General features: G+C 37.1%; 1 pseudogene; it reads right to left on the reverse strand.

Moving 5' to 3' along the window:
- Positions 1-7,826: 7,826 nt before the first annotated feature.
- LOC100978864 (hsc70-interacting protein-like) lies at positions 7,827-8,907 on the reverse strand (annotated as a pseudogene).
- Between the last annotated feature and the right edge of the window lie 5,827 nt (positions 8,908-14,734).

The raw sequence follows: 14,734 nt of genomic DNA on the forward strand, positions 1-14,734 counted from the left end.
GATATAAATATTCAAATACAAGAAGCTTATAGGCCACCAAGTGGATTTAACCTAAATAAGACTACCTTGAGACATCTGATAATCACACTATCAAGGTCAAGGATACAGAAGGGATCCAGAAAGCAGAAGCAGAAAAGAAACAGCAAAAACATACATAAAACAAAGATACAATACTTCCAGCAACTGACTTTCATTGAAAATCTTATAAGCCAGAGCAGAGTGATATGACATTTTTAAATGACTGAAGAAAAACAAATGCTTATCATAGAATAGTATATCCAGCAAAAATATACTTCAAACATGAGGAAATACAGACTTTCCCAGACCCACAAAAAATGCTGAGTGATTTCAATAATGGAAGACCTGTCCTACAAGAAATTCTAAAGGAAATTATTCAATCTGAAACAAAAGGACATTAACAAGCAAGTAAGAAATAATCTGAAGGTAAAAGACTCACTGATAATAGTAAGTACACAGACCAAAACAGAATATTTACCTCTGTAATTGCACTGTGTAAACTGCTCCTATCTTGAGGAGAAAGACTAAATGATGAATCTATCAAAAGTAATAACAATGACGTTCAAGACATAGTATAAACAGATATAAACATAAGCAAAAAGTAAAAAAGCTGGGGGGATTAAGTTAATTGTAGAATTTGTATTAGTTTTCTCTTTTCTTGTTCATAAATTTGTTTTTGCAAGCCATGCTAAGTTGTCATAACTTTAAAATAATGGGTTATAAGAAGTTATTTGCAAGCCTCATGGCAATCTTAAGTCAAAAACCTACAAGGGATACACAAAAGATAAAAAGCAATAAATCAAAACATAAAACAAGAGGATCACATCAAGTTAAAAAGTTTCTGCACAGCAAAGGAAACAATAAACAAAGTTTAAACAGCTCATAGAATGGAAGGAAATATTTGCAAACTACCTACCTGACAAGGGATTAATAACTAGAATATGTAAGGAACTCGAACAACTCTATAGGAAAAAATCTAATCGTGATTAAAAATGGGCAAAATATTTGAATAGATGTTTTTCAAAATAAGACATAAAACGGCAAACATCAACATCATTGATCAACGGAGAAATGCAAATCAAAACTACAATATCATCTCACCCCAGTCAAAATGGCTTATATTCAATAGAGAGGTAATAACAAATGCTGGTGAGGATGTGGAGAAAGGGGAAACCTGGTGGTTGGTACACTGTTGGTGGGAATGTGAATTAGTACAGCCACCATGTAGAACATTTCAGGGTTCCTCATACAACTAAAAATAGAACTACCATATGATCTAGCAGTCCCACTGCTGAGTATATACTCCAAAAAAGGAGATCAGCATATCAAAGAGATCTCTGTACTCCCATGTTTATTGTAGCACTATTCACAGTTAGTAGAATTTTGAATCAACCTAAGTGTTTATCAACAAATGAATGGATGACAAAAAAGTGGCACATATACAAAATGGAGTACTCTTCAGCCATAGAAAAAATAAGATTCTGTTATTTGCAACAACATTTATGAAAGTGGAAGGCAGACATTATGTTAAGTGAAATAAGTGAGGCATAGAAAGACAAACTTTTCATGCTCTCATTCATTTGTGGGAGATAAAAATTGAAACAATTGAACTCTTGGAGATAGTGGAATAATGGTTACCAGAGGCTGAGAAGTGGGAGGAAAGTGGGGTTGGTTAATAGGTATGAAAATATATTTAGATCGAATCAATAAGATCTAGCAGTTGATACCATAACAGGGTAACTGTAGTCAACAATACTTTATCGCATATTTTAAAGTAACTATAAGAGTATAATTGGAATGTTTGTAACACAAATGATGAATGCTTGAGATGATAAATTCTCCACTTACTCTGATGCAATTATTATGCATTGAACATCTGCATCAAAATATCTCATGTACCACATAAATATATACACCTAATATGTGCTCATAACAATTAAAAATTATTTAAATTTAAAAATATATACCTCAAATGGAGATGGCACCAGAGCAAATATGGCAAAGGCTTATACAATAAATATCCACATTAGAATGTCTGAAGAATGGGCCCAGGAGTATACAGTTTGTAAAAGTACCTTAATTTGATTCTAACTGGCACCTCCAGCTAATAAAACCTGCTCAGATCACATCTTTGATACTTTAATTTGTTTTGTGACATGCTTTGGCATCATTTGACCAAAGTTCTATGGCCATATCGGCAATGACTTTAAAAATATACAACTGTTCATATAAGAAATTGATTATGTCAAAGTTTGCCAGACAACCTCAGATGAGAAAATAATAGGTATTTTGTATAAGAAATGTTTTTTGCCTTTCTTGCCATATGACATGCTTGCTCTCCCTTTGCCTTCTGCCATGATTATAAGCTCTTTAAGACCCCCACCAGAAGCAGACACCAGCACTATGCTTCTTGTGCAGTCTACAGAACTGTGTCAACACGATTGGATTAAGGAATACCTAGAGAAGTGGTAAAATGTTACTGCTGGGTGAGTTTGTGAGAGAGTTTCCAGACGAGACTGCCATAGCTGGGACTCTTCTTCTCCTTCCCTTGGACATCGGAACTCCAGGCTCTCTGGGCTTTCTACTCCAGAACGTAAACCAGAGGCCACCCAGTTTCCCAGGCCTTTGGTCTTGTACTGAGAATTACACCAACAGCTTTTCTGGTTCTGAGGTTTTCACATTTGGACAGAGTCACGCTATTAGCATCCCAGGGTCTCCAGCTTGCAAACAGCCTACTGTAGGACTTCTCAGCCTCCATAATTACATGAGTCAATTCTACTAATAAATCTCTCATCGGCTGGGTGCGGTAGCTCACGCCTGTAATCCCAGCACTTTGGGATGCTGAGGTGGGTGGATCACGAGGTCAGGAGATCGAGACCATCGTGGCTAACACGGTGAAACTCCGTCTCTACTAAAAAAAAAAAATACAAAAAATTAGCTGGGCATGGTGGTGGGCACCTGTAGTCCCAGCTACTCGGGAGGCTGAGGCAGGAGAATGGCATGAACCCGGGAGGCGGAGCTTGCAGTCAGCAGAGATGGCACCACTGTACCCCAGCCTGGGCAGCAGAGTGAGATTCCGTCTCAAAATAAATAAATAAATAAATAAATCTCTTATCTATCTATCTATCTATCTATCTATCTATCTATCTATCTATCTATCTATCATCTATCTATCCTATTGGTTCTGTCTCTCTGGAGAAGCCTTAACATAGACATCAAAAGCCTAGCTTACATCGCAGGCAGAATCTTTGGAATAAAAGGAAGTAAGGGGAGGGACTATGGTAATGTCTCTCCATGTTGTGGAAGACTGACCTTGGGAATAGAAGTAAAACTCCTTTGGAGGCACAAAAATCTTGTGGACCTTTTATCCAAAGAGTTTTAGAAATCAATTTGGTTACCTAAACAGAATGTATTATTATCTAGAGCAATTAAATGAAATGTCTACCTGTCTGTCAAAAGAACACCCGAAATAAATTTGAGACCAATGAAAAAAAGACCTTTTTTGTTGAAATCCTAATAATATGAGGTTCATTTTTTAAGGATTAAAAGATATGTTACTATAAAAAGTCAGTGAAGACTAACAAATTAAGACATCACCATAAAAATAATAAGTAACTACTATTGTTATTTCTATCACTTAAATAGTGTTTACTGTGTATAGGCACCATTCGCAGTGTTATACATATATTAACTAATTTAGTCCTCATATTAACTTTATTAGATAGGTGTTATTATTGTTTCTGTTTGGAAAATGAAGAAACAATTGTAGACAAAGATTAAGTAACTTGTCCAAAGTCACACAACCAATGGTGGTGTAGCTGGGATTCAAATCCAAATATTTCATCTCCAGAGTCTATACCCTTAGCCAGCACACTAAATATAAACTATGCCTAGTTTTTAAAAATATTGAAAAAAAATTACAGTAGAAACTGGACAAGAGTAAAGGAGAATATTGTATTTTAAGAGAACATGTAACTTAAAGAATACAAGGAGAAAAGTTGAAAAGAAGAATGAAAGGAACAGAAATTATAAAAGCATTTCAACACATATTTTGGAAGTACAGTCATGCATTGCTTAATGTAAGGGATATGTTCTGATAATTGTGCCTTTAGGCAATTTTGTCACTGTGTGAACACCATAGAGCATACTTACACAAGCCTTTATGATATAGCCTGCTACACATACAGGCTATAACGTATAGCTGTTGCACCTAGGCTACAAACCTGTGCAGCATGTTCCAGTATTGAGTATTGTAGGTAATTGTAACACAATGGTAAATATTTATATATCTAAACATACCTAAACACAGAAAAGTTACAGTAAAAATACAGTATTATAATCTTATTGGACCACTGTTTATATATGTGGTCCCTTGTTACCTGAAATAATGTAATGTGGGGTGACTATATTATGTATGAACCTGCAAGTGTTCTAACTGCAAAGGATAATTCAGTGAAAAATAGACAAGGAAAGCATGGAGGTACCAGAAATTATGGAATAGAGCTGGATTTTCTGATTGTGTCGATTTTTCTTTGGATTATAAAAGATTATTCTTTCACTTCAAAGCACTTCACCCTTCAGCACCTAAGAGTGTAGCCCTTTAATACGAATCTACGCCACCTTGAATAAGAATATTTTTCAGACTATCTGTAGAAAGAGGGCATGGCTCTGAATTCAGCAACTATGCACAGCTGAACTGAAGGAATGTTTAGTAGCTCTACCTCAGAATTCATTCTCATTACTGGCAAATATCTTTTCATGCTTGTTGTGTTTCTCTAACTAGATAGAGTTGCTCACTAATACTGATGACTTTGTTTTCGACTTATTTTCTTATCTATTTCCAATAACTGATTCTAGAATTCAGATTATTTTATACATCTAAAGGAATAGTGTCATAAAAGATTCAAGTAATCTTTGCATATTTTATTTCTCCCAGTTACTAAGTGATATATGGTATGACTTTTAAAATAAAAAACATATTAGTGATAACAGATTACTATTGTTTACAACTAACCCTAAATGGTTAAGGAAAACGTGTGGCATATTTAGCAAGAAGCTAGCATATACTGCCTGTTTCTGAGAGGAGCAGCTGCACGAAATGTTGATGCAATTCCCAGTATTGCAATGTAGGTAAATATCAGAGTACATTTCTGTACAAATCTAATTAATTCTAGATTTGTTTTTTAAATTGAGAAAATAAATTGAAACCCCAGGTCAAAAAATGGATTCAACCAAAAGACAATAAAACTCATGCAGTATAGTAACTTTAATTGTTTATGGGAGTTCAGTTCAGACCCAATTTAATCTTTGAAACCTTAAGGATCGACCCTTATTTTTAATAGAAAAATTATATCTCTCTAATGAAAGGTGAAAATTGTGATTTGTGTAATTTATTTATTATGCTATGGCATAACTTTGCATGAGCAATTGCTATTATATAATTATGCAATTTATGATTTTAAAAATAATTGATACATGTGTTTTTTCACTTACAGAGACCCTCTTCTGATGAATGAGAGGGAGGCAGTCTTTCATTTACATGCAACAAAAAAGGAATAGATATAGCCCATAGAAAAAACAAAAAACTTCACAACCTAATCAATTTCCTTTATCTTGAGTCACAGTTTCTTCTTGTTTAATTAATTACACTTTTGTTAGAGACAATGATACACGTGAATTATCATGTTTCCTCCATACAATTCCTCTTCTGTGTGTGGGGTGTGTGTGTGTGTGTGTGTGTGTGTGTAAAATTTCCTTCATCTGTCCGATTTCTGAATTTCTATAGTTCTTTCCACTTATTTGAACAAATGTGGCAATTATTGCATTTTAATAAGGATTAATTATGAGTCTAATATTTTCATACCCACTTTTCCTGCCATAAAATGCTCGTGCAAACCCCAGGATTTTCAACTTCCCAAGGGAAATAGCCTTTATTTTATTTTATTATTAAACCTTAAGTAAATTGTAGAAATTGAATTTAGCAAACAAGTACAATTCATGCAAACATTCCAAAATGTTTGTTTTTGTCTTTGTAACATACAACTATTTCAAACCCACTATCCAAACTGATTGTGGAAAAGAGCCAGCTACAGAGAAGTTTTACAGACATTGGGTCAAAGAAACAACCTTCCTTATTTTCATGTAACAGAGAATGAGGTCTATATTGCAAAATACATGTGTCTTACTTATAATTCATGTGATAAGTGGTATTAAGAAAGCTAGAGTTGTTTAATTTAATAGCATATAACTGTACATTAAACAGACATAGATGAAATTATAGGTTTATCTACTAGTTGCCTTTCTCTCTCAGTTCTACAGAAATACAGCCTTTGGTTACATTTTATCACTGTGGGCTGTTTATCTCCTGTTCTGTTATAAAATAGACTTCTGTGTATGGGTTCCCATCATGCTACATTCAAACAGCCCATGGGATACTTTAGGGAGAATGGTGATAAGCTATTCTATTGACAGAGTGGTTGAGGCCTTCCACTGAGTTCTTATGGATCTGTGTTATATTCATGTTGGCATGAGCCTGAGGAAGAGAATTCTGAATAATGTGAAAAGTCAGCACCTGGGAGGGATGCTCGGGGTTCTAAGAGAAACAAATATAGTGTCTGACATCCTTATCCAAACTAGAACATTAGTAGGTAGGATCTAAAATGAATGAAGGTGTGTATTTCAATGGTCTTTGAGAGTGTGGTCTACATAATTCAATGTGTGATTGTATTGGTCTGTTCTCACAGTGTTATAAAAAATACCTGATACTGTATAATTTATAATGAAAAGACATTTAATTGGCTCATGGTTCTGCAAGCTGTATAGGAACCATGATGCTGGCATCTCCTCAGCTTCTAGGGAAGCCTCAGGTAACTTACAATCATGGTGGAAAGCAAAGGGGGAGTGAACATTTCACATAGCCAGTGCAGGAGGAAGACAATGAGCAGGGAGGTGCTACACATTTTTAAACAACTAGATCTCACAAGAACTCACTATCCTGACAACAATACCAAGAGAGATTGTGTTAAACCATTCATGAGAAACCACTCCCATGATCAAATCACCAGGCTCCACCTCCAACATTGGGGATTACAATTTGACATTAGAGTGGAGACACAGATCCAAACCACATCAGTGACTGAATGACGTGATATCAAAATAAAGACTATCCTACCCACATCATTGATTAACAAAACCAAGGACTTATTCATGAACAGAGAGGCATAGGACTACTAACTACAAGTTTTGCTAGTGCTCAGAATATAATTTTATTGGAATAATTTAAAAAGAAAGCCTTAGATATAGATATCTCAAATATTATGTTTATAGACTCTCCACAATCTCTGAGAATGCTGGCATGCAAATCTTCGCCCTTTAATATCAAATTTTCACATTTATGGCTATTGAGGATGAATATGTATTGGGGTATTTTATTTTTTTATTTTTATTTTTTATGTTTGCCTCGCAATAATAACTTTTATTTCACTCAAATTAGAGCAATAATCTTTCATACATAAGCATCTTCCCTGCCCAATAATTCAAAGAAAAAAAATCCAAAATGATTAGTAAAAAAAATATAAGAATTAACAGACCCTTTAAATTTGTTTTAAATATTTTGAAGATTTAAAAAGTGTTTAAAGTTTGTAATTCCTAGTAGGAAAACATTATCTGAATGAATACCCTAATGGCAAACCACTGTAAAATGCTTCAGCTGCATTTGGGGGAGAGGGGTAGGGATTATCTTCAAAGCACCCCAGCTCTCTTGATGAGAAGGTCAGAGGTACATTGGTTTGTATTATTGCGATATCCATAAGGTGATCTAGGTTGCTTTTCCTTCAGCAAGGGCATTATTTATCAGAAGGGCATTACGCTTGACCTCCAAATTTGGCTGACAATTTACTGATGAGATTCATAACCTTTGGGTTGCTCTGGTATTTTGACATATTTGCTGGGTTCTGAGCCACATCCTGGAAGGCCACCATAACTTCTGGATCCTGCATGGCTGCAAGAACCTCTGGATCACTAAGAATTTCATTGAGCCCAGGCATTCCGGCCATTCCAGGCATGCCCCCTCCCATTCCAGGCATTCCTCCAGGAAAATTACCAGGCATTCCCCCAGGAAAGCCACCTGGAAAACAGCCATACTGAGCTCCTGACTGTCGTCTGGCTTCTTCCTCCCTCTGGGCTCTCTCACGCTCTTCTCGAGCCTTCTTAACTCATTCTATTCTTTCTTTGATCTCTCGCTCTTCACTTTTTCACCCATACTTTCTCCGATGTTCTGCAATTTTCTGTGCCCTAGGTTGAACTTCTTTCAGCATTGCACTAGCATCTTCATCATAATCCAATTTACAGGCAAGGGCAAGATCATGGGTTGCTTCTTCCCAGTGGCCTAGAAGTCTGTGTGCTTTCCCCCGCCATTTCTAAGGCTGAGCTGAATCAAGATTTATTTCAATGGCTCTGTCACAGTCTCGGATGGTAGTATTTGGCTTCTGTAATTTGACGAAGACACTGGCCCTCTTGGCATACAAAATGGCCAAGTGAGGATTCAGCTTGATGGCATCTGTGAATAAGTCAATGGCTTTCTGGAGTTCACCATCATTTAGGGCTTCGATAGCAGCCAGTTTTTTATTGTTTGCCTTATCCATCATCTCCTCCATTATCTCCGCATTTTCATCTCCCATTTCTTGAGGAGCACGAGTGTCTGGTTCAATCGCACCTTCTTTATCAATTTCTAGATCACTTTCCTCACTTGACGGTTTGTCTGCCTTTAAGTCTTCCTCCACCTTCTTACTATCAGGTTTTTCTTCCTTGTTATTTTCTTCTGATTTAGCTCGGATCCTGCTTACACATTTTCACAAAGGCCCAAAGCTCATTCACTTTGTGGGGGTCCATGGTAGTGAGGTGGTGGGCGAAGCTGGGGGGCTGTGGCCTGGTTCCAGGCCCAGGCGCTGGCTCGGTGTGACCACGCAGAAGGGCTTGTTTAATGTTAGATAGCTCATAAGGCGCATAGGAAACCTGAGGGAATAAATTTATAAGTGTCTTAGTTAATTTTCTGTACTTATAACAAAACACCTGAAAGTGGGTATTTATAATGAAAGGAATTTATTTCTTACTGTTATGAAGGCTAAATTCAAGGCTGAGGAACCACATCTAATGAGAGCCTTTTTGCTGGTGGAGACAGTCTTGTGGTGTCTTGAAGCGGTGCAGTGTAACACATGGCAGAGGAGCAGAGCATGCTTGCATGCTAACTGAGGTCTTTCTTTTTGTATAAAGCCACCAGTTCTCCTCCCATGGTAACCCATTAAGCCATTAACCCACTAATCCATTAATCCATAAGTGGATGAACCCATTCATGAGGGCAGAGTCCTCATGATCCAATAACCTCTTAAAGGCCCCACATTTCATTGCCGCCACGTTGAAGATTAAGTGAATTTCGGAGAGGACAATTATTCAAACCTTAGCAAAAGCTAAGACAAGAGTTACAATCAACAGATTTTTGCCAAGGAGGAATAAGTTTGTTTACGTCTGTAGAACAAAAATATGCACGTTGGGATTAGACAAACTCTTCGGAAGCATTGTCTGCATCCTGCTGGTTGTGGAAGCGTTTTCCCTGCAAAAAGTTGTTGAGATGCTTGAAGAAGTGGTAGTCAGTTGGCAAGAGGTCAGATGAATATGGTGGATGAAACAAAACTTCGTAGCACAGTTCATTCAACTTTTGAAGCAGTGGTTGTGTGACGTGTGGTTGGCAATTGTCCTGGAGAAGAATTGAACACTTTCTGTTGACCAATGACAGCTGCAACCATTGCAGTTTTTGGTGTATCTCATCAATTTGCTGAGCATACTTCTCAGACGTAATGGTCTTGCTGGGATTCAGAAAGCTATAGTGGATCAGACTGGCAGTAGGCCACCAAACAGTGACCATGGCCATTTTTTTTGGTGCAAGTTTGGCTTTGGGAGCTGCTTTGGAGCTTCTTCTCAGTCCAACCACTGAGTTGGTCATCATCGGTTGTCTTATAAAATCCACTTTTCATTGCACATCACAATCTGGTAGAGAAATGATTCATTGTTATTGCCTAGAATAAAAGAAGACGACACTTCAAAATAATAATTTTTAAAAAATCATTTTAATCATTAAATTAAATTAAATTAAGTCATTAAACCATTTAAATTTCACTCAGCTCATGAGGCACACACTTATCGAGCCTTTTCACCTTTCCAATTTGCTTCAAATGCTGAATGATAGTAGAATGGTTAACATTGAGTTTTCCAGCAACTTTTCGTGTAGTTGTAAGAGGATCAACTTCGATTATTGCTCTCAGTTGGCCGTTGTCAACTTCCAATGGCTGGCCACTATGCTCCTCATCTCCAAGGCTCCCATCTTCTTTGCAAAACTTCCTGGACCACTACTCCACTGTACGTTCATTAGCAGTTCCTGGGCCAAATGCGTTGTTGATGTTGCGATTTGTCTCCACTGCCTTACAACCCATTTTGAACTCGAATAAGAAATTGAATAAGAAAATTGCTCGTATTTGCTTTTTGTCTAACATCATTTCCATAGTCTAAAATAAAATAAACAGCAAGTAATGTCATTAGCAAAAATAATTATAATAATAAAGCGAGTAATGTGCATTAAAATGGTGTATAACATAACCACATTTATTTAAGAATGTGTTCCAATATCAAACGGCAAATTTCAACATTGCAAAAATTGCAATTACTTTTGCACTCATGTGTTGGGGGTGCGGTGATAAACTATTCAATTGCCAGGACACAGTTGCTAAGTTTAATGAACCCCAACATTTTCTTCCATTCTTGTTTCACTTGTCTCATGATCCAAATGTCAGAGAAAGAGACTCCAAATGACTGAGCTTATCTCACTTGTCCACCCTATTTCTATTTTCATTACAATGCAGTAAGAACAAAGTTTGGAAAAAGGATTATTTCTTTTTAATTTCCCAATACTAAGTTTCTATAATTCAGTAAAAGTAAATTAAGTCAGGAAAAATCTAAACACAAAAAAATCAAAATCACCAGAATTCTCTTACATTTTTATGCTGATATCATACACTATCCCTCCAGCAATTTATATCAGATCACTTGATGTGATTTCCCTATTTAGCATCAATACTCTGGAGGAACCAGATTGTAGCAGCATCTCTAAAGTCATCAGAGGTGTCTCAGAGGCCTGAAGAAAAGGAAAAGAACTAGTGCTTGGACTACAGATGCCTCACTCCACTTCAACCAAAGCCTCATCTCTTTCATTGGTTTATTTTAGCAGAGTTCTATTACCAAAAGTGTGTTTGAAAACCACTGATCAAAGGCCCCATATAAATAGTTAATATTATAACTAAATTCCCTTAAATCTGTGTAGTGCTGTCTGATTTCTTATGGAAAATCGGAACTAAAAATTCGGAAAATTTGGCAGCCATCACGTTTGTTATGTGGTAAACCTCTTTGAATTCCTACTTTTTTTTTTCTAGCTATCCTTAACACCAGAAACTATATGCCCATTTACATCAATTCTCATTACCCACTTCTCTTCCATTCCTTCTTAGGGATCTAATAAAGAAAAATGGGGCTGTTTATGTCTTTAACAGGTAACTAATTGGAAAAATCTTCTAAAAATTAACACTATAAATTTAAAGGTGAACTAAGACAAAAGTAAACCAATGCCTTGTACAGTAAATAAACTTATTTGATCTTCCCCAGACTTTAAAAAATTTGATGAAAAATTGCACATATCATATCATCTCCATCATAAATAACAATTCTGGGAAAGCCACAGACATTTAAAAATTCTTGTACTACTTACTTTTATGACTAATGTTTTGATCATCCTGTCTGCCTGCTTTGATTGCTTTTTTCAAACCAAAATATATTTTTTCCAAGAAAGAAATTTTCTCAAAAAAAGAAAGCTACACAATAATTCTGAAAATGTTCCATATTATTTTGATACATTACCTGACTTTCCAATTTAACTATTTACTATTGTTTCTGATAGAGTGATACAGTTAACCAAGAAACTGTTTTGAAATTTGGAAAAATAAATGTAGTAACCTGATATACACTAACATATAGTTTAAAGAGTTGGCATTATAGGAAGTGCATTGGTGAAGATGAAGCCTATTCTAAATGGTCCGAACTTGAGAGACAATACTAGAAATCTCCTTTTCTTGTTGGGATCATTAATCTTCTTTTAGCATTAAGGGCTACGTAGTAATGAAATAATTGTTAACAAAGCAAATAAGCAGAATAGTTATTCTCAACACTGAGTTAGGCTTCCCACCAATTAAAAAAAAAGCAATATCAAGAAGTAAATGAAGGAGGGTAGAGCATAATGTTGGAATAGAAGCTTTCATCATTCTTCCCCCATGCAGGAATACCACATTTTAAAAACTATCTGCACACAGAAAAGCACTGTCACAAGAACCAAAATTCATGTGAGCAATCACAGTATCTGGTTGTAACTTCATATCACAGAGAAAAGGCACTGAAGAGGGTAGGAAAGAAAGTCTTGAATCACTGACACTACCCCTCCTCTATCCCCGACAGAGGCCATCCAGCCATCCAACACAGAGAGACTGTGCACTTGAAAGAGGGAGAATGCAGTGACTGGGGGACTTTACATTGAACTCAGTGCTACCCTATGATAGCATAGAGAAAAGTTGTGCTGGGCTTAGCCAGCACCTGAGCATAGAGGGAGCATTTGGACCTGACCTAGCCAGAAGGGTATCACCTATGCCAGTGGTCAAAACTTGAATTTGTTGACAAGCCTTAACACTGCAGGCCAAAGTACTCTGGGGTCCTAGGTAAACTTGAGAGACAGTCTAGGACACAAGGGCTACAATTCCTAAGCAACTTTTTGTGCTGGTCTAGGCTCAGAGCCAGAGGACTAGAGTGGCATGTGACCTAGGGAGACACCAGCTGGCATGATTAAGGGAGGGCTTTGCCACCTGTCCTCCAGCCCCAGGCAGTGCAGCTCACAGCAACAAAATAACTTCTTTCTTCTGCTTAAGGAGAAAAGAGCAAAGATTAAAGAGGACTTTGTCTTGCAACTTAGATAGCAGCTCAGCTTCAGTAGAACAGGGCACCAGAGCCATGAGGTCCTATAGTCCAGACAATATTTTCAGACAAATGCTGGGCCAAAAGGAAACTCACTGCCCTGAGAGGAAGGATATAGTCCTGGCAGGATTCATTACCTGATGACTAAAGAGCCCTTGGGCCCTGAATAACCAGTAGTAATTTCAAGGTAGTATGCTGTGGACCTTGGGCTCTGAGATGTGCTGACTATAGGTTTGACTCAGCACATCCCCAGCTGTGTTGGATATGGTGAATGAAAGACTCCTTCTCTTTTAGAAAAGCATAGGAAAAAGTAAAGGCAACTCTGTTTTGCACCTTAGGTACCAGCTCAGCCACAGTGGCCAGAGTAACAGGCAGACACTTGGGGTCTCTGAGTGCAGGCCTAGGCTCTTGGGCAGCATTTCTGGACCTGCCCTGGGCCAGAGGGGAGACCACTAACCTGAAAGGTGAGTCCCAGGCCTGGCAGCATTCCTCACAAACTAAATGAAGAGCTATTATAAATAAACTCCATTTGTTTTGGGGAAGACAAGAAGAAAAACAAACAAACAGACAAGATTCTCTGCATTGCAATCTAGCGAATTCTTCCAGATGTTATCTAAGACCATGAAGACAGTACCTCTACAGGTCTGCAAAAACCACAGTGATATTAGACATCCATGTCCCTGCAGAGGACATGAATACTATGGCTGCATAGTATTCCATGTTGTATATGTGCCACATTTTCTTTATCCAGTCTATCATTGATGGGCATTTGTGTTGGTTCCAAGTCTTTGTAGCAAACATTTAAAACTTGTAACTAATATTAACCAAAATAGTTTGACTACGATGGAGCTCACATTTTAGTAATAATAAATATTTATTATTTATAATAAAGATAAGAGGTAAAGATAAAGTGATATGGTTGAGATAAAATATAATTTTATATAACACAATAAAATACAATATAATACATAACACCAGGCAGTGACATGTGCTACATGGAAAAACAAAGTGGGGAAAGGGGCTAGTAAAGCGGGAACTATTTTATATAGGGTGGTGACAAAAGGCCTCTCTGAGAAAGTGACATGTAAGCAGACATTTGAATGAAATGAAGAAGCTTTGATGGTGAAAAATATTACAGGCAAAGGTAATAGCAACAGAAAGTTTCTTTGTTGGAAAAGAATTTGATGTTGTTAAGGGACTATAAGAAGGCCAGCATGAACAGCGTAAGAGGAAAGTGATGGTAGATAAGATGACATACTCGAGATAGATCATGTAGGACCTTGTGGCTCCTGATATGGGGTGTGGATTTTCCTTAGAGTGAGTGGATAGCCATTCGATAATTCAAGAGACGTAATTCGACCATTTTGTGAGAATCGTTTTTATTATTGTGTGAAAAAAACAGTGTTAGTGTGGAGGAGGGGGAGAGAGGAAGAGCAAGATGGCAGAATAGAAGGCTCCATTGATCAGCCCTTCCAGCAAAGACATGGATTTAACAACTACCTACACAAAAAAGGTATCTTTAGAAGAACCAAAACTCAGGTGAGCACTCACAGTACCTGGTTTTAACTTCGTATTATTGAAGCAGGAACTGAAGAGGTAGAAAAAAAGTATTTAATTGCCAGAGACACCTCTCCCCCTTGCCCCTGTAGCAGCTGCA

This window comes from Pan paniscus, chromosome X (genome assembly GCF_029289425.2).
Source record: "Pan paniscus chromosome X, NHGRI_mPanPan1-v2.0_pri, whole genome shotgun sequence".
Lineage (NCBI taxonomy): Eukaryota > Metazoa > Chordata > Mammalia > Primates > Hominidae > Pan > Pan paniscus.